Raw genomic sequence first — 20,109 nt, forward strand, 5'->3', positions numbered from 1 at the left:
ATTTACTATTATCTTGAGCCATCGTGACAAGCAATCAATCCAACACACAAGAAGCAAGCGAAAAGAGACGAACGGAAGAGGGGCGAAGAAAAGGCAAAGGTTTTCAAAAATTGTTATAGAAGTGGGGGAGAGGAAAACGAGAGGCGAATGGCAAATAATGTAATGCAAGGGAGAAGAGTTTATGATGGGTACTTGGTATGTCTTGACTTGGCGTAGATCTCCCTGACAACTGCGCCAGAAATCCTTCTTGCTACCTCTTGAGCTTGCTGTGGCACCCCAGCTCAGAGAAACTGGAACGCCCCGTATTCTAGCCCAGAGATCGAGATGAAGTCTTCTGGAATACGACACTTCTTGACATAGAACAAATCAGCTCTTATTACAAAGGATAAATACAAAGGTCTGATGTTACAAAGGATCACATCATCACGGCAACACTACGCCTGTGATACTACACTTGCTCTATACTAGCAGCGGAATAACGACGAAGGTAGTGAACTCCACTCCGCAGGGACTCTGGCTGGGACACATCTAGCTCGCACGAACGGAAACCACAACAAGCAATCAAGCAATCACGTCATCACCTGCAATCTGGAAGGACACGCCAGGTCAGTACATTGAATGTACTTGCAAGCTCACAACAACCAAAACATCAAGACAAGACAATTAACATAGCATTAAACAAGTTAATTAATTAACAACTACCATGATGACATCACCTAATAATCACGATATGAACTACTAGAATACTGATAAGCCATCATCTCAGATCTCAAGTACGACATGAATCATCTCACGCTTGGCTAACCAGCCAAGCAATATACCATCTCAGTCACCTCGTGACCAAAACAAGACGGTGATCACTCCCGGATCACAAACGGAAAATCCACATGATCACCTCGTGACCACATCACAAACTGAATGATCCTTCTCAAGATCATCCCAACATCATCATCATCATCCTGCCAAACTGTTACAGCTCACAATATCAACATATACATCACCTATAAGTCATTCCGTCATGTGAGTGTTGATCGAACGGTCTGACCTAGTACGAACTTATGCCCATGACCGAGGACGCGCCTATCGATAGATTAAACACACACACTCTGCAGAGGTAGCACACTGTACCCACACCACAGAACCCATGGCCTCGCACTCCCATTCGGGTGGACCAATGGCGTTCTGACAAAACCGATCTACTGCCATGACACTCTCCCAGCCACTCCGACCAACACCCCCTTTTGGGTTCAGTCCTGGGTGGCCCCGTGCCTAGCAAAGGCACCAACGGCCACCGTCGTGGCAAAACGAAAACGGTCCCAAACGGGGACAAAAAGGCGCCTAACAATAACTACGGGCACACAAGGTTATGTCTGCTTACCGGGCCAGGGTACCGCACGCCCATAACCTTCCCTCGTTGGAGGCACTGGCGAGAGGCACGACAATAGACCGCATTAGGGCCTTCCCATAAAAGGCAAATGTGGTTGCACTGGAAAAAGCCTAGTTCGATGGCACCTGACCAACTTAATGACGGAATTTAACCCCAAAAATATAACTATGACAACTGATACTCCAATGTCAACTATCAAACTATAATCCAAGTCATAGCAATATCCAACAAATAATCCAAGAATAATATCATCATCTCAAAATACTCCAAGGGTAGCACAACACTACTATCATGGTGAATCCGAAAACAATACTCCTACTGCTCCAATAACAAGAATACAGCTATTCGACTAAGATCCACAAGTAAACACCATCTCCGAAAATAATACTCCAAGCAATAGAACATCAACTAGCATCATGAAAATAATCATACTAACCAGTAATAATCCAAAGGTAGCATGACATCCAAAGTAATACTCCAAAATATAATAACAGATACCATCATGAAACAATCATAAAATATCAACCACTAATACTCCAATGACAACATGGTAATCATCAACTACAAACATGACTCCTAGTAATCCAAACAATAGCATGGAAACAACAAGATGAAAATAATACCCCGAGAAAATGCCATGCACAGAGTCATGTAGCTAAAGCAATATTTTAAACAAGTTCAAATAGATTAAACCATGTCACTGCATTACAATGATGCAAATGGAGGGTGTGGCTTGCCTGGGGTGGAAGAAATCACCGGGAGAAAGTGCGAGAAACTCGCGGAACGAATCGCCGGAAATCATACTCTCTCTCGGAGGGGGCTGAATAAGGGAAAGGGCATAATGGTCATTTTCAGAATCTTAAAACATGATGAAAATGGTTCCATCAGAACGGGCTCGACGAAATGAAGAAGTGGGCTTTGGAATCACCTAATTTGGAGCTGCGGGTAAAAAGATATAGCTGTTTTTCTGCTAGGGACCTATCTGTAATAGAAATTTTTACAGATTGGGCCAAAACAGAAAAGCTGAAAGCGCATTTAGGGAAATACTCTTTCACTTATCCACTCAAACGGTGGTGGGGCCGGGCTCGGGGTCGCTGATGTATGGGTCCCACAGGCTATGGGGCCTGTCACTTATCCACGTGGGCTGGCCGATTCAACGCCTAAGAGGTTGACCAGCGGGGCCCGCGGGGCCCATCAGCCAGCTGCAGGGGGGCCGGCCGTCGTTGTCCTCCTCGCTGCTCCCCTGTGCAGGACAGAAGAGGCAGGGTAGGGGCCGAGCTACCGGCAACGTGGCGGCTGGCTCAGGCCACCTCCGGCCGAGCGGCAACCACAGGCGGGATCGGGGGACTGCGCCGCACCCATCCCCAGGCAGAGGGAGCGCCGGGGAGGAGTGGAACGACCGCGACGATGGAGGAACAGAGGCGGTTTGGTGGTGGTGGTGGTCGTCGGAGCAGGGCGCTCCGGTGAGGTCTGAGGGGTCAGGGCGGCTCGCGGGGACGAGGGGAGGCTCTGGTGGTGATGGGAGGGAGAGAGGGGCTCCGGTTGGCCGAGATGGAGAGGCGGCCGAGAGGCGACAGCGGCGGCCGAACGTGGAGGCTGCGACCATGGTGCACCCCGGTGAGGGAAAAGGAGGTGGGGTGAGCCGCAGAGGAGAGGGGAATGCAGAGGGCAAGTTGGGGGGATGAGGGAGTGGCTAGAATGGCCGGAACCAAACCGAGTCCGAGGCAGCCATGGCGGACATCGGCGATCTCCGGCAGATTGGGCGACTCCAGAGGCAAATGAGGAACGGGGAGGGGCTTGGGAACTGCGGGAGGGCTCGGGCACTCCTTATATAGCCGAGGGGAAGGCTCTGGAGCATCACTAGTGAGCTCAAGTAGTGCTCTAATGGGGGACAGAGGCTGGCCATGGCACGGGCACTATTCTAGCGGCGCATTTAAGGTGAACCACGACGAGGCAGCAACGCAGGGAGATGCAGTCGATCACGGGGAAGCTCCAGGACACGGTTGGACGTCGAGACAAGGAGGAAGGAGACGAGCACAGGGGCAAGAACCAGCTAGAGCACGCAATGTGTGTGACGCCAGTGTGATCACCACGGGCACTGGTGCAAATGGCGCGTTCTGGCCGGGCTGACCATGTCCAGTAGATAGACTGTGGTGCCCTTAGTCAAAATGAGTAAATAAATCGGTCGAGGGGCAAAGAAGAGATTTGCACTTAGCTCCAAAGTAAATCAATAGGAAGGTGTTTGTAACTTGTTCTGGTTAGTCCAGCTTGGTAACGTGGTAAAAGCTTTGTCTGGTGATGATCACACACTAAGGAAATGCTGGTCACCAAAAAGCAGGCTAAGAGAAGGAGTTTAGATGAGGGTTGCTGTAGAAAGTGCCATAATGGCCAGAAATGGTGATTTGGATGATTCCCTCACATGGAGTATCAATCTTGGGCCAATATTGGGTAAAGCTTGATTATTTGGACATATGAAGATGCTATAAAAAGCTCATGCCAAATGGACAAGCCAAAATGGTACTTGCTTCACAAACATCATTTCTTTCCAAAATCTTGGAATAATTTTGGTGATCAAATGTATCAATGAAATGATGCCAAATTGGGTGGAGAGATGTTTTATGGGTATAATAATGATCTGGTAATTTATCAGGATTTTTGAAGCAATATAAAATACACTTGCTTCACAACCTGAAAATATTGCCAGAATCAAAGATTTGGTCCTATGTTAACATACATGATTGGATGGGGCTGCAAATGGGTGGAGGGGGTTAATATGAGCACATTAAGGAGTTTGCAAAAGTTCAAATCATTTGGGTACTCCTAGCTAGTACTTCCTTCACAAAGCCTTCTATCTGACAGAAACTTTGAAAATTCACTAAGGAAGATTTGCTAGGCAAATAAAGTTGAACTTGTGCATGAGGTCATTATTTGGACATATAAGCATGCCCAAAAAGGTTGGGAGCCACTAGGAAAAATATAAATGACACTTCCTTCACAAAGTTCCATTCAAGGCAGAATAGAAAAAGGAATATTGGGGATTCATTTTTGAACTGTCCAAGGAAATGTTTGGGCATATTTGAGCTATATATGACCCAAAGGAATTATGAGAATTATTTGGGGATTTTTGGATGGACAGAAATATAGGTTGTTTCACAACCTAGGGCAGATAGGGTTATTCCTTTAATAGAAAAAGGAATATTCCCTAGAAAAAGATTTTAGAGTTTGGTCAAGAAGTGAAGTGACATGATCTTGGCAAGGTTTTGAGAATGATGAGCCACTTGGGAGGGGGAATGAGGATGATTTCCCAGGTGGCAAGGCCACATAACCACTCCAAAAAGAAAAACAGAGCAACAACCAAATAAATCAGAAGAAAAAGAAAAGGGCCAAAATCCAGGCTGTTAGAATCCTTACCCCCTTAAAGAAATCTCGTCCTCTAGATTTAGTTGCTCTAGGGACAAGTATGACTTGAGGAAACCGTTTCCAACTCGGGTATCCTTTTTCCTTTATTTAATGTTCCCCCAAGAATTTCAGATGACCAACTTACCTTGCTCGGGGGTGGTCTGCTTCACCTTTCCCAAATTCTGACAGGTTTTTGCTCACATACCAAATCCTTTTACTGACGTAAATTTTCTCATATCCGCGGTGATATCCAATGGACCTGAGCATAAATTTTTCCTTTGGTCATGAAAACCTTTTTACTTTTGTCATGGGGTTGCTTCAAATAAATGCAGGCCTTCTGGGTTCAATAAATGTTGAGACTCATGGCCACTCCTGACGGTATCTGACTGCTCATAGGTGGCACTGATTTATCTTGATTTATTTCTTTGGCTCGAGCATGAGATATGTACCAAAGATTTGACTGCCTTCTGTTGTGAGCAATATAACGGTGTATGGAGTTATAGTTGTGTCATACCTCAAATATTTACATCTTGAAATTGGCCCGACAGGGGGCTGACGGACAATTGCTTTTCCTCATAGACTGACCAGGTACTTGATTACGTCGGTGAGTATATCGGGTCTGAGCTGATTGTTCGGCTTTTGATTTTTCTCATGTGGTCGATATACCCATCTAGGGTAATAGGCTGTGATATGCTTTCATGCTGCCGCTGAAGTCAGACTACTGAGCTTGCAAAGAATTCTTGGATCCGACATAATAGACTTGGATATTCCACACTAACCATGTCAAGCGGGTCAGCGGGATATGAAAATCCCTTTGCTGTCACTCTCATCCTTTTTACGGTCATGGTTTTCTTTGTCAGGATACCTTACTGAAATAACTTGGTCACACATGTCCTTGATTCTTCGTATGACCATGGATGCGATTAGTGCAATATTTTTGACATTAGTCCTTGTGTATGTTTTCTTACCTGGGTCCGCACACATATGACATATACCCGGGGTTTGTAGCGGTACAGATCTCATTGCTGATGCCAATCATACAAGAAGGTGACAAGATTTCATGATATCACCTTGTCAGTTACGAGAATAATGACCTTGATGACCATTGTCAAGACCGTGGATTCTGTGATGTCATCTCCAAATATTTTCGATCCTTGTAATTCATGATATGTATTTATGCTCATCTTTATTTTCCTTTGCCTGACTCGCGAGGTTGTGGGAACCTTACTTTGCTTAGGTATATCTACTGGATCACTGTCGCATCTCTCATATGGATGAATGATATGACTGGGGATACATGCTCACCATATAGAAGAATCATATGCCACCGGACAATCGATCCTTGCGGTAGGCATATGTTTTGACTGATTTGTGCTTCCGACAAAAATGTTGCGAGTCTGATTCTTGAACTGTACTGCCATACATTTGCAACTCATCATATAATCTCTAAGGATGGTGCAATATTGTGGTAGTGACGCGGACTGGGTGGCTTACGGGAGAAGCCATCCGAGTAGCTTGCTAAGGAAGACTTGTTAACTTCTGCTCAAATATTTTGTCTGGGTATCGTGCAGAAGAAGGCTCTATAGCTTACACACGAAGCTTGCTCTGATTATCGTGCTGGAGAAGCCTGAGTTCCGTACTTGAGAAGCTTCTCCTCGGGTTGCTTGTTGAGAAAAATTCATTTTCGTCTGTCAGAAGCTTTTACTGAGGTATCTTGCTGTGAAAGACGGGGTATCATGGGCCGGAAATTGTTCACATATCATGCTATGGAAAATTGAGGAGCCTTGTATCGTAAATTTCTCGTGATAGCGTGTGGAAGAATACTGGGTTTCTTATATCCAAAACTTCATACTGTTATGCGGACTAAAATCCATACACACGCCCATAATATTCTGAGGCGGATTATTTGCATGAGAAAAATGGTTTGACTGTCTTCCTTGAGCATATCACATTCTGACTTTATTTCGGATGATAACATAGTTCACGAATCATGCATTGTTGAGCCAAAACTTTGTATATGATCCATACCTCTGTCTGAAAACACACCGTTGATCTTGCAACTGACTTGTCTTTCTGCTGGCTGGATCATAACTGTTGTGAGGATTTTGTACTGATGTAGACTCGATGCTGATAGCCAATCTAATACACCATTGGTATTCGGAGCAGATGTTAATGACATAATGCAGTTGACTGGGTAGACCATAATGTTTAGCTGAGCTTCTTCCAAATATTTGAAATCCTTATTACTTCTTCAAGTCCGGTGTCAGTGGATGAGCAACTCTTTATAGGGGGAAATAATGTAACACCGGGGCCCAAAAGAAAGAAGCAAAAGAAAACTCAACTAAACAAAAGCACACAACAACAAACAATTCATACACAATCCATGTCACATATTACTGCTAGTCACACAATATGCATGCCTACTTAAGCACACAAATCTCGTGGAATCTCCGGTTCTACGATCTAGCATGCTGTGATGATGTGCACGAGGATGAATAAATGTGTGGAAGAATTGGTGTAGACATCGCTACACCAAGTGCTAGCTTAGCTAGGTGGCAACCTAAACTAGCTCGGAAGTGAGGACGTACTCAGTAATCATGTAGTGGGACACGAAGGTCGCAACCACATCATTATCAAGCAGACGAAAAAAAATCCGTACTCGTCCAAGAAATAGGATTGCGGGGAAAAACTGAGGCTGCTGACATTGCACTTTCTTGATTACTAAGATCATTAAGGGTTGCCAACATGACAAGATAAAAGAACGATCCGGGATAGAAGCATGTCCATCACCGAAACGATAGACGGGACTGAAAGAAAGACATCAGCGCGATACCTGAGCACCATTTTTGCAAACAGTGTCGGGATCACTTGGCATCACTCTGCTGGGATAGAAATGACACCAAACACCGAAGGAAAAAGGAACTAGAGAAATGCAAAGGTTGAGCTGTAGTGGATCCGAACCGATGCCAGCTACACTCACCAGATAAACCGTTATCACAAATACTAAGGCTATATGCATGCTATGCAACAAACAAATGCAACAACCAAATGCAATCATCAAGCCAGATTCTAAAGTACCGATTTCTACCGGTTTCTACCGCTCGCCCTAACTAGGGCGTCCTACAGCCAGACCTGCTCTGATACCAAGCCTATGGCACCCCGGCTCAGAGAAACCGGAACTCCCCGTATTCCAGCCCAGAGATCGAGATGAAGCCCTCTGGAATACGACACTGCTTGACATAGAACAAATCAGCTCTTATTACAAAGGATAAACACAAAGGTCTGATGTTACAAAGGATCACATCAGCACGGTGACACTACACGCCTGTGATACTACACTTGCTCTATGCTAGCAGCGGAACAACTCGTAGCAGCAGAAATCTTCTAGCAGCGGAATAATGACGAAGGTAGTGAACTCCACTCCGCAGGGACTCTGGCTGAGACACGATCTAGCTCGCATGAATGGAAACCATGACAAGCAATTAAGCAATCACGAGATCACGTGCAATCTGGCATGACACGCCAGGTCAGTACATTGAATGTACTTGCAAGCTCACAACAACCAAAAACATCAAGGCAAGACAATTAACATAGCATTAAACAAGGTAATTAATTAACAACTACCATGATGACAGCACCTAATAATCATGATATGAACTACTAGAATACTGATAAGCCATCATCTCAGATCTCAAGTACCACATGAACCATCTAACACTTGGCTAACCGGCCAAGCAATATACCATCTCGGTCACCTCGTGACCAAAACAAGACGGTGATCACTCCCGGATCACAAACGGAAAATCAACATGATCACCTTGTGACCACATCACAAACTAAATGATCCTTCTCAAGATCATCCCAACATCATCATCATCATCCTGCCAAACTATTACAACTCACAATATCAACATATACATCACCTATAAGTCATTCTGTCATGTGAGTGTTGATCGAACGGTGTGACCTAGTATGAACTTATGCCCATGACTGAGGAATCGGCTATCGATAATTAAACACACACACTCTCTACAGAGGTAGCGCACTGTACCCACACCACGGAACCCATGGCCTCGCACTCCCATTCGGGTGGACCAACGGCGTTCCGACAAAATCGATCTACTGCCATGACACTCTCCCAGCCACTCCAACCAACACTCCCTTTTGGATTCAGTCCTGGGTGGCCCCGTACCTACCAAAGGCACCAACAACCACCGTCGTGCCAAAACGAAAGTGGTCCCAAACGGGGACAAAAAGGCACCTAACAATAACTACGAGCACACAAGGTTATGTCTGCTTACCGGGCCAGGGTACCGCACGCCCATAACCTTCCCTCATTGGAGGCACCGGCGAGAGGCACGGCAATAGACCGCATTAGGGCCTTCCCATAAAAGGAAAATGTGATTGCACTGGAAAAAGCCCGGTTCGGTGGCACCTAACCAACTTAATGACGGAATTTAAGTCCAAAAATATAATAGTGACAACTGATACTCCAATGTCAACTATCAAACTATAATCCAAGTCATAGAAATATCCAACAAATAAACCAAGCATAATATCATCATCTCAAAATATTCCAAGGGTAGCACAACACTACTATCATGATGAATTTGAAAACAATACTCTTACTGCTCCAATAACAAGAATACAACTATTCGACTAAGATCCATAAGTAAACACCATCTCCGAAAATAATACTCCAAGCAACAGAACATCAACTAGCATCATGAAAATAATCATACTAACCACTAATAATCCAAAGGTAGCATGGCATCCAAAGTAATACTCCAAAATATAATAACAGATACCATCATGAAACAATCATAATATCAACCACTAATACTCCAATGACAACATGATAATCATCAACTACAAACATGACTCCTAGTAATCCAAACAATAGCATGGCAACAACAAGATCAAAATAATACCCCGAGAAAATGCCATGCACAGAGTCACGTAGCTAAAGCAATATTTTAAACAAGTTCAAATAGATTAAACCATGTCACTGCATTACAGTGATGCAAATGGAGGGTGTGGCTTGCCTGGGGTGGAAGAAATCACCGGGAGAAAGTGCGAGAAACTCGCGGAACGAATCGCCGGAAATCGTACTCTCTCTCAAAGGGGGCTGAATAAGGGCAAGGGAATAATGGTCATTTTTAGAATCTTCAAAGATGGTGAAGATGGTTCCATCAGAACGGGCTCGACAAAATGAAGAAGTGGGCTTTGGAATCACCTGATTTGGAGCTACGGGTAAGAAGATATAGCTGTTTTTCTGCTAGGGACCTATCTGTAATAGAAATTTTTACAGACTCAGCCAAAACAGAAAAGATGAAAGCGCATTTAGGGAAATACGTTTCACTTATCCACTCGAATAGTAGCAGGGCCGTGCTTGGGGTCGCTGACGTGCGGGTCCCACGGGCTGTGGGGCCTGTCAATTATCCCCATGGGCTGGCCGGGTCAACGCCTAAGAGGCTGACCAGCGGGGCCCGCGGGGCCCATCAGCCAGCCGGAGGGGAGCAGCCGTCGTCGTGTTCCTCCTTGCTGCTCCCTCGCGTAGGACAGAAGAGGCAAGGGAGGGGCCGAGCTGCCGGCGACGTGGCGGCCGGCTCAGGCCACCTCCGACCGAGCGGCAACCACCGGCGGGATCGGGGGACCATGCCGCACCCATCCCCAGGCAGAGGGAGCACCGGGGAGGAGCGGAACGACCGCGGTGATGGAGGAACAGAGGCGGTTCAGTTTTGGTGGTGGTCATCGGAGCAGGGCGCTCTGGTGAGGTCTGAGGGGTCGGTGCGGCTCACGGGGATGAGGGGGAGGCTCTGGTGGCGACGGGAGGGAGAGAGGGGCTCCGGTTGGCCGAGATGGAGAGGCGATCGAGAGGCGACGACGGCTACCGAACATTGAGGCCGTGGCCATGGTGCACCCCGGCGAGGGAAAAGGAGGTGGGGCGAGCCGCAGATGAGAGGGGAATGCGGAGGGCAAGTTGGGGGAACGAGGGAGTGGCTAGAACAGCCGGAACCAAGCGAATCTGAGGCGGCCATGGCGGACAGCGGCGATCTCCGGCGAGATTGGGCAACTCCAGAGGCAAATGCGGAACGGGGAGGGGCTTGGGAGCTGCGGGAGGGCTCGGACACTCCTTGTATAGCCAAGGGGAAGGCTCTAGAGCATGTCTAGAGAGCTCGAGCAGTGCTCTAATGGGGGACAAAGGCTGGGCATGGCACGAGCACTATTCTAGCGGCGCATTTAAGGCGAACCATGACGAGGCAACAACGCAAGGAGATGTAGTCGATCACGGGGAAGCTCGAGGACACGGTTGGACGTCGAGATGAGGAGGGAGGAGACGAGCACAGGGGCAAGAACCAGCCAGAGCATGCAATGTGCGTGACGCCAGCGTGATCACCACAGGCACTGGTGCAAATGCCGCGTTCTGGCCGGGCCGACCATGTCCAGTAGATAGACTGTCGTGCCCTTAGTCAAAATGAGTAAATAAATCGGTCGAGGGGCAAAGAAGAGATTTGCACTTAGCTCCAAAGTAAATCAACAGGAAGGTGTTTGTAACTTGTTATGGTTACTCCAACTTGGTAATGTGGTAAAAGCTTTGTCTGGTGATGATCACACACTAAGGAAATGCTGATCACCAAAAATCAGTCTAAGAGAAGGAGTTTAGATGAGGGTAGCTGTAGAAAGTGCCATAATGGCTAGAAATGGTGATTTGGATGATGCACTCACATGGAGTATCAATCTTGGGCCAATATTGGGTAAAGCTTGGTTATTTGGACATATGAAGATGCTGTAAAAAGCTCATGCCAAATGGACAAGCCAAAATGGTACTTGCTTCACAGACATCATTTCTGTCCAGAATCTTGGAATAATTTTGGTGATCAAATGGATCAATGAAATTATGCCAAATTGGGTGGAGAGATGTTTTATGGGTATAATAATGATCTGGTAATTTATCAGGATTTTTGAAGCAATATAAAATACACTTGCTTCACAGCCTGAAAATATTGCCAGAATCAAAGATTTGGTCCTGTGTTCACATAGATGATTGGATGGGGCTGCAAATGGGTGGAGGGGGTTAATATGAGCACATTAAAAAGTGTGCAAAAGTTCAACTCATTTGGGTTCTCCTAGCTAGTACTTCCTTCACAAAGCCTTCTGTCTGACAAAAACTTTGAAAATTCACTGAGGCAATTATTTGGACATATAAGCATGCCCAAAAATATTGGGTTGGGAGCCACTAGGAAAAATTTAAATGACACTTCCTTCACAAAGTGCCATTCAGGGCAGAATAGAAAAAGGAATATTGGGGAATTATTTTTGAACTGGCCAAGGAAATGTTTGCACATATTTGAGCTATATATGACCCGAAGGAATTACGAGAATTATTGGGGATTTTTGGATGGACAGAAATATAGGTTGCTTCACAACCTAGGGCAGATATGGTTATTCCTTTAATAAAAAAAGGAATATTCCCTAGAAAATGATTTTAGGGTTTGGTCAAGAATTCAGAGAAGAACCAAATAATATGCATAGATAATCTTGTTCATAAATCCACATTTCATCGGATCTCGGCAAACACACCGCAAAAGAGTATTACATCGAATAGATCTCCAAGAACATCGAGGAGAACTTTGTATTGAAAATCAAAGAGAGAGAAGAAGCCATCTGGCTAATAATTATGGACCCGAAGGTCTGTGGTAAACTACTCACGCTTCATCGGAGAGGCAATGGTGTTGATGTAGAAGCCCTCCGTAATCGATTCCCGCTCCGGCAGATCGCCGGAAAAGGCCCCAAGGGATCTCATGGGTACAAAAGGTTGTGGTGGTGGAAAAGTGGTTTCGTGGCTCCCCCTGATGCTTTTAGGGTATAAGAGTATATATAGGCAAAAGAACTAGGTCGGTGGAGCTACGAGGGGCCCACAAGGGTGGGGGTGCGCCTACCCCCTGGGCGCGCCCTCCTACCTCATGGACGCCTTGTTGCATCTCTGAATTCAACTCCAAGTATTCTAGTTTCCTTTCGGTCCAAGAAAGATCACCGCGAAGGTTTCATTCTGTTTGGTATTCCTTTTCTGCAAAACTCTAGAATAGGCAAAAAAACAGAAACTGGCACTAGGCCTCCGGTTAATAGGTTAGTCCCAAAAATAATGTAAAAGAGCATATTAAAGCCCATTAAACATCCAAAACAGATAATATAATAGCATGGAACAATCAAAAATTATAGATACATTGGAGACGTATCAAGCATCCCCAAGCTTAATTCCTGCTCGTCCTTGAGTAGGTAAATGATAAAACAGAATTTTTGATGTGGAATGCTACCTAACATATTTATCAATGTAATTTTCTTTATTGTGGCATGAATGTTCAGATCTGAAAGATTCAAGAAAAAAGTTTAATATTGACATAAAAACAATAATACTTCAAGTATACTAACAAAGCAATCATGTCTTATCAAAATAACATGGCAAAGAAAGCTATCCCTACAAAAATCATATAGTCTGGTTATGCTCTATCTTCATCAGACAAAGTATTTAATCATGCACAACCTCGATGACAAGCCAAGCAATCGTTTCATACTTTTGATGTTCTCAAACTTTTTCAATCTTCACGCAATATATGAGCGTGAGCCATGGACATAGCACTATAGGTGGAATAGAATGGTGGTTGTGGAGAAGACAAAGAGGAGAAGATAGTCACACATCAACTAGGCGTATCAAGGGGCTATGAAGATGCCCATCAATAGATACCAATGTGAGCGAGTAGGGATTGCCATGCAACGGATGCACTAGAGCTATAAGTGTATGAAAGCTCAAAAAGAAACTAAGTGGGTGTGCATCCAACTTGCTTGCTCACGAAGACCTAGGGCATTTTGAGGAAGCCCATCACTGGAATATACAAGCCAAGTTCTATAATGAAAAATTCCCACTAGTATATGAAAGTGACAACATAGGAGACTCTCTATCATGAAGATCATGGTGCTACTTTGAAGAACAAGTGTGGAAAAAGGATAGTAGCATTGCCCCTTCTCTCTTTGTTTCTCTTCTTTTTATTTTTTTATTTGGGCCTTCTCTTTTTTTTATGGCCTCTTTTTTTTCGTTCAGAGTCTCATCCCGACTTGTGGGGTAATCATAGTCTCCATCATCCTTTCCTCACTGGGACAATGCTCTAATAATGAAGATCATCACACTTTTATTTACTTACAACTCAAGAATTACAACTCGATACTTAGAACAAAATATGACTCTATGTGAATGCCTCCGGTGGTGTACCGGGATGTGCAATGATTTAAGAGTGACATGTATGAAAAAAATTATGAATGGTGGCTTTGCCACAAATACGATGTCAACTACATGATCATGCAAGGCAATATGACAATGATGAAGTGTGTCATAATAAACGGAACGACAGAAAGTTGCATGGCAATATATCTCGGAATGGCTATGGAAATGCCATAATAGGTAGGTATGGTGGCTATTTTGAGGAAGGTATATGGTGGGTGTATGGTACCGGGATAAGTTGTGCGGTACTAGAGAGGCTAGCAATGGTGGAAGGGTGAGAGTTCGTATAATCCATGGACTCAACATTAGTCATAAAGAACTCACATACTTATTGCAAAAATTTATTAGTTATCAAAACAAAGTACTACGCGCATGCTCCTAGGGGGATAGATTGGTAGGAAAATACCATCGCTCGTCCCCGACCGCCAGTTATAAGGATGACAATCAATAAATAAATCATGCTCCAACTTCATCACATAACGGTTCACCATACGTGCATGCTACGGGAATCACAAACTTTGACACAAGTATCTCTCAAATTCACAACTACTCTAATATCACCATCTTCATATCTCAAAACAATCATAAAGAATCAAACTTCTCATAGTATTCAATGCACTTTATATGAAAGTTTTTTACTATACCCATTTTGGATGCCCATCATATTAGGACTAATTTTATATCCAAAACAAATTACCATGCTGTTCTAAAAGACTCTCAAAATAATATAAGTGAAGCACGAGAGATCAAAAATTTCTATAAAATAAAACCACCATCGTGCTCTAAAAAGATAAAAGTGAAGCACTAGAGCAATATTGTCTAGCTCAAAAGATATAAGTGAAGCACATAGAGTATTCTAATAAATTCTGATTCATGCGTGTCTCTCCCAAAAGGTGTGTACAGCAAGGATGATTGTGGTAAACTAAAAATCAAAGACTCAAATCATACAAGACGCTCCAAGCAAAACACATATCATGTGGTGAATAAAAATATAGCCTCAAGTAAAGTTACGGATAGACGAAGACGAAAGAGGGGATTCCTTCCGGGGCATTCCCAATCTTAGGCTTTTGGTTGTCCTTGAATTTTACCTTGGAGTGCCTTGTGCATCCCCAAGCTTCGGCTCTTGCCACTTCTTATTCCAAAATCCGTCAAATCTTTACCCAAAACATGAAAACTTCACAACAAAAAACTTCAACAAAAAATCTCATAAGCTTCGTTAGTATAAGAAAATAAACCACCACTTTAAGGTACTGTAATGAACTCATTCTTTATTTATATTGGTGTTAAACCTACTGTAATCCAATTTCTCTATGGTTCACACCCCTAGATACTACTCATAGATTCATCAAAATAAGCAAACAACACACGAAAAAGAGAATGTGTCAAAAATAGAGCAGTCTGTAGCAATCTGTAACTTTAAATACTTCTGTAACTCCAAAAATTATGAAATAAATTGGTGGACGTGAGGAATTTGTCTATTAATCTTCTGTAAAAAGAATCAACCTAAAATCAATCTTCTGGAAAAAAAATGACAGCTATTTTCGTGAGCACAAAAGTTTCTGTTTTTTACAGCAAGATCGCAAAGACTTCACCCAAGTCTTCCCAAAGGTTCTACTTGGAACAAACACTAATTAAAAAATAAAACCAAATCTAAACAGAAGCTAGATGAACTATTTATTACTAAACAGGAGCAAAAAGCAAAAAACAAAAATCAAATTGGGTTGCCTCCCAACAAGCGCTATCGTTTAACGCCCCTAGCTAGGCATAAAAACAAGAATAAATCTAGGTATTGCCATCTTTGGTAGGCAACCCATAAGTGTCTCTCATAACAGATTCATAAGGCAATTTAATTTTCTTCCTAGGAAAGTGTTCCATTCCCTTCCTTAACGGAAATTGGAATATGATATTTCCTTCTTTCATATCAGTAATTTTACCAATCGTTCTAAGGAAAGGTCTACCAAGAATAATAGGGCATGTACGTAGGGTTGCAATCTATATCAAGAACAATGAAATCTAAGGGCACATAATTCCTATTTGCAACAATAAGAACATCATTAATCCTTCCCATAGGTTTCTTCATGGTGGAATCTGCAAGATGCAAATTTAAAGAACAATCATCAAATTCACGGAACCTAGCACATCACACAAAGTTTTTGGAATCGTGGAAACACTAGCACCCAAATCACACAAAGCATAACATTCATAATCTTTAATCTTAATTTTAATAGTAGGTTCCCACTCATCATGAAGTTTTCTAGGGATAGAAACTTCTAGTTCAAGCTTTTCTTCATAAGATTGCATCAAAGCATCAACGATATGTTTAATAAAAGCTTTATTTTGATTATAAGCATGAGGAGAATTTAATACGGATTGCAACAAGGAAATACAATCTATTAAAGAACAATTATAATAATTAAATCCCTTGAAATCCAAAATAGTGGGTTCATTGCTATTTAAAGTTTTGACCTCTTCAATCCCACTTTTATCAATTTTTGCATCTAGATCTAAAAACTCCGAATCATTGGGATGCCTTTTAACTAAAGTTGACTCATCTCCAGTCCCATCTTTATCAATATTCATATTAGAAAAAAAAGATTTAATAGGAGTCACAACAATCACTTTTAGATCTTCATCTTTATTATCATGAAAACTAGAAGAACACACTTTCACAAACCAATCTTTTTAGCACGTATCCTAGCGGTTCTTTCTTTGCACTCATCAATGGAAATTCTGATGGCTTTGAGAGACTCATTGATATAATGCTTAGGTGGGATAGATCTAAGTTTCAAAGAATCAACATCAAGAGAAATTCTATCCATGTTCCTAGCCAACTCATCAATCTTAAGCAATTTTTCTTCAATCAAAGCATTGAAATTCTTTTGCGAACTCATAAATTCTTTAACATTATTCTCAAAATCAGAGGGCATCTTATTAAAATTTCCATAAGAGTTGTTGTAGGAATTACCATGATTATTAGAGGAATTACTAGGAAACAGCCTAGGATTAAAATTGCCTCTATTCGTGTTGTTACCAAAATTGTTCCTACCAACAAAATTCACATCCATAGATTCATTATTATTCTCAACTAAAGTGGACAAAGGCATATAATTAGTCAGAAGAAACACTTTTATTAGCAAACAATTTCATAAGCTCATCCATCTTTCCACTCAAAACATTAATCTCTTCAATCTCATGAACTTTTTTACTAGTGGATCTTTCGGTGTGCCATTAAGAATAATTAACCATAATATTATCTAGGAGTTTAATAGCTTCTCCTAAAGTGATTTCCATAAAAGTGCCTCCCGTGGCCGAATCTAAAAGATTTCTAGAAGCAAAATTCAATCCGGCATAAAAGTTTTGTATAATCATCCACAAATTCAAACCATGTGTAGGGCAATTGCGTATCATTAATTTAATCCTCTCCCAAGCTTGTGAAACATGCTCATGATCAAGTTGCTTAAAATTCATAATATCGTTCCTAAGGGAGATGATCTTAGCGGGAGTAAAATACTTAGAGATAAAAGCATGTTTGCACTTATTCCATGAATCAATACTATTTTTAGGCAAAGATGAGAACCAAGTTTTAGCACGATCTCTAAGCGAAAATGGAAATAACTTCAATTTAACAATATCATTATCCACATATTTCTTCTTTTACATATCGCAAAAATCAACTAAGTTGTTTAGATGGGTTGGGGGCATCTTCACTAGGAAGGCTAAAAATTGATCTCATAACAAGATTCAACAAAGCAGTATTAATTTCACAAGATTCAGCATCGGTAGTAGGAGCAATCAGAGTGCTAATAAAATCATTGTTGTTGGTATTGGAAAAGTCACACAATTTACTATTATCTTGAGCCATCGTGACAAGCAATCAATCCAACACACAAGAAGCAAGCGAAAAGAGACGAACGTAAGAGGGGCGAAGAAAAGGCAAAGGTTTTCAAAATCGTTTTAGAAGTGGGGGAGAGGAAAACGAGAGGCGAATGGCAAATAATGTAATGCAAGGGAGAAGAGTTTATGATGGGTACTTGGTATGTCTTGACTTGGCGTAGATCTCCCTGACAACTGCGCCAGAAATCCTTCTTGCTACCTCTTGAGCTTGCTGTGGCACCCCAGCTCAGAGAAACCGGAACGCCCCGTATTCTAGCCCAGAGATCGAGATGAAGTCTTCTGGAATACGACACTGCTTGACATAGAACAAATCAGCTCTTATTACAAAGGATAAATACAAAGGTCTGATGTTACAAAGGATCACATCATCACGGCAACACTACGCCTGTGATACTACACTTGCTCTATACTAGCAGCGGAATAACGATGAAGGTAGTGAACTCCACTCTGCAGGGACTCTGGCTGGGACACATCTAGCTCGCACGAACGGAAACCATGACAAGCAATCAAGCAATCACGTCATCACCTGCAATCTGGAAGGACACGCCAGGTCAGTACATTGAATGTACTTGCAAGCTCACAACAACCAAAACATCAAGACAAGACAATTAACATAGCATTAAACAAGTTAATTAATTAACAACTACCATGATGACATCACCTAATAATCACGATATGAACTACTAGAATACTGATAAGCCATCATCTCAGATCTCAAGTACGACATGAACCATCTCACGCTTGGCTAACCGGCCAAGCAATATACCATCTCGGTCACCTCGTGACCAAAACAAGACGGTGATCACTCCCGGATCACAAACGGAAAATCCACATGATCACCTCGTGACCACATCACAAACTGAATGATCCTTCTCAAGATCATCCCAACATCATCATCATCATCCTGCCAAACTGTTACAGCTCACAATATCAACATATACATCACCTATAAGTCATTCCTTCATGTGAGTGTTGATCGAACGGTCTGACCTAGTACGAACTTATGCCCATGACCGAGGACGCGGCTATCGATAGATTAAACACACACACTCTGCAGAGGTAGCACACTGTACCGACACCACAGAACCCATGGCCTCGCACTCCCATTCGGGTGGACCTACGGCATTCTGACAAAACCGATCTACTGCCATGACACTCTCCCAGCCACTCCGACCAACACCCCCTTTTGGGTTCAGTCCTGGGTGGCCCCGTGCCTAGCAAAGGCACCAACGGCCACCGTCGTGGCAAAACGAAAACGGTCCCAAACGGGGACAAAAAGGCGCCTAACAATAACTACGGGCACACAAGGTTATGTCTGCTTACCGGGCCAGGGTACCGCACGCCCATAACCTTCCCTTGTTGGAGGCACTGGCGAGAGGCATGAAAATAGACCGCATTAGGGCCTTCCCATAAAAGGCAAATGTGGTTGCACTGGAAAAAGCCTAGTTCGATGGCACCTGACCAACTTAATGACGGAATTTAACCCCAAAAATATAACTATGAACTGATACTCCAATGTCAACTATCAAACTATAATCCAAGTCATAGCAATATCCAACAAATAATCCAAGCATAATATCATCATCTCAAAATACTCCAAGGGTAGCACAACACTACTATCATGGTGAATCCGAAAACAATACTCCTACTGCTCCAATAACAAGAATACAACTATTCGACTAAGATCCACAAGTAAACACCATCTCCGAAAATAATACTCCAAGCAATAGAACATCAACTAGCATCATGAAAATAAGCATACTAACCAGTAATAATCCAAAGGTAGCATGACATCCAAAGTAATACTCCAAAATATAATAACAGATACCATCATGAAACAATCATAAAATATCAACCACTAATACTCCAATGACAACATGGTAATCATCAACTACAAACATGACTCCTAGTAATCCAAACAATAGCATGGAAACAACAAGATGAAAATAATACCCCGAGAAAATGCCATGCACAGAGTCATGTAGCTAAAACAATATTTTAAACAAGTTCAAATAGATTAAACCATGTCACTGCATTACAATGATTGAAATGGAGGGTGTGGCTTGCCTGGGGTGGAAGAAATCACCGGGCGAAAGTGCGAGAAACTCGCGGAACGAATCGCCGGAAATCGTACTCTCTCTCGGAGGGGGCT

This window comes from Triticum aestivum, chromosome 3B (genome assembly GCF_018294505.1).
Source record: "Triticum aestivum cultivar Chinese Spring chromosome 3B, IWGSC CS RefSeq v2.1, whole genome shotgun sequence".
In the NCBI taxonomy this organism is placed as follows: domain Eukaryota; kingdom Viridiplantae; phylum Streptophyta; class Magnoliopsida; order Poales; family Poaceae; genus Triticum; species Triticum aestivum.